The sequence below is a fragment of the Haemaphysalis longicornis genome, unplaced genomic scaffold, assembly GCF_048455015.1.
Source record: "Haemaphysalis longicornis isolate Haplotype H1 unplaced genomic scaffold, Haemaphysalis longicornis Haplotype H1 scaffold_13, whole genome shotgun sequence".
NCBI classification, from domain to species: domain Eukaryota; kingdom Metazoa; phylum Arthropoda; class Arachnida; order Ixodida; family Ixodidae; genus Haemaphysalis; species Haemaphysalis longicornis.
The window spans coordinates 9,410,720-9,415,995 of record NW_027526233.1 but is presented as its reverse complement, the minus strand read 5'-3'; positions in this window follow the sequence as shown (position 1 = coordinate 9,415,995).

Sequence of the window (5,276 nt, the reverse complement as noted above, 5' to 3'; positions counted from 1 at the left end):
GAAGGATCAGAATGGGGTGGGGTGCATATGGTATACATTCTCAGATAATGAATAGCAGCCTACCATTGTTGCTGAAGAAGAAAGTGTATGACAGCTGCATCTTACCGGTACTCACCTACGGGGCAGAAACTTGGAGTCTCACCAAGAGGGTTCAACTTAAATTGAGAACGACTCAGCGGGAAATGGAGCGGAAAATGATAGGTGTAACATTAAGGGACAAGAAGAGAGCGGAGTGAGTCAGGGAGCAAACTGGTGTTAAAGAGATATTAGTAGAAATTAGGAAGAAGAAATGGACGTGGGCAGGGCATGTAATGCGAAGGCAATATAACCGCTGGTCATTAAGGGTAACAGAGTGAATCCCTAGAGAAGGCAAGCGTGCAGGGGGCGGCAGAAAGTTAGATGGGCAGATGAGGTCAAGAAGTTTGCGGGGATAAATTGGTCACAGTTGGCACAGGACCGAGGTAATTGGAGAATAATGGGAGAGGCCTTTGCCCTGCAGTGGGCGTAGATAGGCTGGTGATGATGATGATGATAATTTCTTTTGTCGCCGGAAGAAGGATATCACGTGCCTCCTAACTGTTATTATTTGTTTCCAGTTCCGCAACAATAAACACAGTTTTAGAAAGCACCCTGCCTGTGTGCCCCTTGTGTTGCCCTGTTTTCAGCGCTATTTTATAACTCAGTTACACACGAACTGGCGAACAAATTTGGGTCTTGGCAAAAATTTGTAATCGTTGCAAGGTCAGCCAAAATTGCTAAAATCAAGACATACAATCACAGTCTAATTACTGCGACCGTTGGCGTGGTGGTGTATATAAGCCGTAATAATTACTTAACATTCTCTAGTTTTTAGACAGAAGAAATAAAATTATTACCGTTGCTATTTGCATGTCTTTGCTTTTAGTATACTTTATACTGAAAAACCCTAAATGCGAACTGAAATCATTAGAACTGACGTGACGAAGCACAAAGGTGAACTCGTACGCACTTTCTGCGCCTGCTAAAGAAAGGTTTGAGTCAGAGGGCATCTGTCTCTGTTGCCATTTAACCGACAAAGGCTATGATCGTCGCCACAGCTTACCTCTGTGTTTTAAAAATATAAATCTCTGCTACAAATTCAACCCTTGCTTACGCCAAAACAAGTTTGTGGAACATGCCCACTCATATATTCGTGACGCGTATGTGTGTTGCTGGAGCACTTTCGCAACTGCGCAAAGACATGGAGAATTCGAGAACTGTAAATAACGCTGTCCACGTTATCACAGCAGGCTTCACAAATACCAGCCGAGGAAGACAAGCTATCCCACAGGCCCCGATGCTAGGTGTTCGGCGTTATGGGTCAGCACGCCCGCAGAAGCTAGCTTTTAATTCAGTAGGTATCAATACAATAGAAGCTTTCTGGCGTCCATTATATTCTTTTTAAAGTGTTCGGTTGGCTTCGAGTTTACTCCCAATACCAGTTTGGTCCCTGAACTGCCTAGAACTAGCCTAACTGATTTTGGAACAAATATTAGGATAGTATCCTTTTCCACCTATAAATAGTTCAGCAATACAACGCGTTAAAAATATGTCACGGTGAAGCAAAAAAATTCAGACAATTATATTATCCTATCTCAACATTGTCGGCTACGATATAATATTGTCACGAGGGTGGATATTGAGAAAACGTCTGTTTGCACCAGGAGAAAATATATTTGCACCAGGTTTTGTACGGAGCCAGTACGGACATGGTAGTTGAAATATTTTTTACTTTGTTACCTATTATTCTGTTTTTTAACCGATGGAGAGCCTGTCGGCATAGATTTCTATAACCCCCTGTCTGCTATTTTTATGTAAAAAATGCTCCTTAAAACGAAATATTTGTTGTCTGTGGGGTGCAAATAAACTATTAGCATTTTTGTTTTTTTTTTAATTTTTTGTTGAATATTCGTCGGTGTAAAAGGTGCTGCCAGAAGCTTTCTTCGGAAGAGTACAAAGTCGTTGTGTACCGCAAGGAATATTTGGTTGAAATAATAGACCTTAGGGAAGCTCACAAGTCTCATTAGGACTTCGTCGTAACCACCCAGCGTATCTTGTCCATCAGTGTCCATAAGTTCTGTTTGGTCCATACGCCTAAATGCAGAGAACAGTTTTTTTCTAACATCCTTTCTTCGTGCTGCACTTCAGTAACAAATATTCAGGTGCATCAAACGTTCCCCAACTTTTTCATTTTGGAGCGCGACCTTCACTCTGCCTCAAGCTGAGGGTGTTTTGAAGCATCGTGGCCTGTTATATACTACTCACCATTGAGACATTTTCGGTATCCCTGTGTAAAACACAATACATACACAACATGTCGCAATGCCATCTTCCAATGTACGTAAGAAGTCATAGGCCTTTGTACAGCTTAACGTTTTACAGGCCTCGCCCAAAATGTTTATGTTGCAGTTAACAAACGAATTATCTCTGCACGTTTAATTTTATTTTATTACCTTCAAGGTCCATAAGGGGTGGGGTTACCAAAAAAACGTACAAAAAAGCCATGAATTAGCTTAAAAAAAGGCTTATGACGCTGTCCATAATAGTTGATGTACTGGTGATTGCTGCACTGTGGTGAGGCAGATCATTCCAGCTTTTTGCTGCACGAAGAATAATGAGGCAGCAAAAGTAATGGTGCGGGAACGTTTACGGGGAACTTGAAAGATGTGGCCAATGCGATATGATCTACGAAATAGGGGTGAGATGTAAGAGTTGTGTTGCAACTGAACTGTGAAGAAGTGAAGAAAGGGTAGCAATGCGGTGGCGGGAAGACTGACGTGACAGGGCAATTTCAGCTTTTAAAGGTGACACACCAATGTTAAAGCATACGATGAATGAATCAATCTAGTGGCATGGTTTGAAGTGATTCGGGGACAGTGGTGAGATACGCTTGTTGTGGGCTCCATATTGACAACACATATTCGTCCTTGCTTCTTACAAGGGATTGATAAGCCAGTAGTTTTATATGGCAAGGTATGTTGCGCAGATGATGTTTTAGGAAGCCCAGAGTACGATTAGCAGCTGCTACTTTATTCCGAATATGCTCAGTCCAAGTTAGGTCACAGCACAAAGTTAGGCCAAGGTATTTGTACGAATGCACCAGTTTAACATGAGTGTTACGAATTTTGTAGGAAGTGGTCAGCTGGTTATGGCGACGCTGAAACGACATAAATTTACATTTGTTCAAATTAGGTTCCATTTTCCAGTGTTCACACCAGCGTGGTACTTGGTTAAGGTCACTGTGGAGGTTAATTTGAACGGATACATTGGTTACTGTGCGGTACAAAATGAAACGCACTCATTTGCGAACATGCACATGTTACAAGTTCGTTGAGAGGTCGTTACTATATGTTAGAGATCACAACCAGCCAAGGACGGCACCCTGAGGGACATCTGATGTAACTGGAATAAAATTCGATACCTGATCATTTTGTAAAAATCATAAAAAAATCATAAAAAATCATAAAATTCATTTCGTAAAAATCATAAAATTCGAGACCTTATTTCCTTGTAAATACAAGGAAAGATTGTAAACGGTTATTTTAAAATAATGGATCGAGATTAAGACTTCGGGGTGTAATTTTGAGTGAAAAAGTTTCAGTAGCAGGTTTTTATGAGGAGCCTTATCAAATGATTTGGTGAAATCTATAAATATGGCATTGGTTTGAAAGTTATTATCGAGATTGACTTTCTTCTTCGGGAACAGTGGTAGGCTGCTATTGATTATCTGAGAATGGCTGCCGCAGGCACTCTACCCCACACTTATCCTTCTAATTATCTCGGCTTCGGTTGGCATCCGGGGTCACAACTTGGATTGAGAAGATATATTCGCTTTCCAATTCCACTGCCTCGCCACGTATCTCAAAGAGCTGTGCTCTTACGAGGCTTGCATTACTTACTATTTCTGAATATTGATTTTCAGGCCCACGACTTTGCTCTGCTTCTCCAGTGCGGTAATGATGCTTTAAAATTCGTCCACCGAGTTATGATGACGATTATGATGGTTTCATTTTAGTGGCGCAAGGCAAACTATGGCAAAGAGGGCTAAAAACAGATGGCTAGCTAGCATAGATTAAAAGTGAATGCTAAGACTGGTCGGCAGCAGAGGTAAAAGCAAATAAAGACAATAGAAATAGCTGGTGTAGAGGGCCAGGTTCTTGTTATGCATGATACGATATGTGATTGAGAAATTTAACTTCTGATAAATGCTTAAAAACACGTTGAACAGAAAACATTGGTTCACCACCTAAGGAGTGCGATGGGTGGAGTGGGATTTGTCGTCTTTAGATTTCTGGAAAGTGTCTACGTCGTGTGGTATCAAGTGCCTTGTATGTGACTAGTATGTGAACTAGAGATAGGCCCTCTCCACACGTGCCGCACAGGGGTATCGAAGACCCAGTGAGCAAGTGTGAATCTGTCAGGTGTGGTCTATCCCTAGCCTGGCTAATGCTACTTCCATGTGTCTGTTTTGTCTGTCTGTTATTTATTTGCCTACACGTCGTTTTACAGTCTGTAGCGTGTTGTTTGTGTATCTCATGTTTCCTACCAAGATTTACGAAGATCCCTTAGTACCAATGCTTTCAGATTGAGGTAAGTGACATAGGGTACATCGACGGTGCTGCGGAGAGTGGCTTGAGCAGCATTGTGGTCAGCGATTTCGTTTCCCAGAATGGCGCTGTGTCTGGGAACCCATCAAACTATTACATTTAGTTTTGAGATATAGGCAGACATTAGCGACCAAATTAAGCAATTGAGAGCAGAATTTCCTGTTATTTTAAGGATTGCAAATCTCTAACTACACCTAAAGGGTCCGCAAAGATTATGGAGTGTTCTCTTATGGTTTGTGTGATGTGCTTTACGGCAATTAAAATGCAATACGCTTCAACTGTGAATAGACTACTGTTTATGTTTAATGTCCCTGTGTCGGAAAAGTGGGGACGATGTGGAGACCATAACACAGCAGAAGAAGACTTGGATGCATGTGTGTAGAAGGCAGTGTACGGGTATTTGTCATTCAGTTGTAAAACATATTGCATTATTATCTCTCTGGGCGCGTCTTCCTTGTCAATGTACTTAAAGAATATGTCACAACAGATTACTGACCTGTCCCAAGGCGGGAGGAAGTCAGCAATAGAGCACTTCATGCTCTCTCCAAATAACAAATCCTAGTCCCTCCCAACGGGTGTCACAGTGAAGGAGAATGGAGCAGGTGAAAAAGCAGATGACATGTTAAGAATAAAATTGCAAGGGTGATTTTT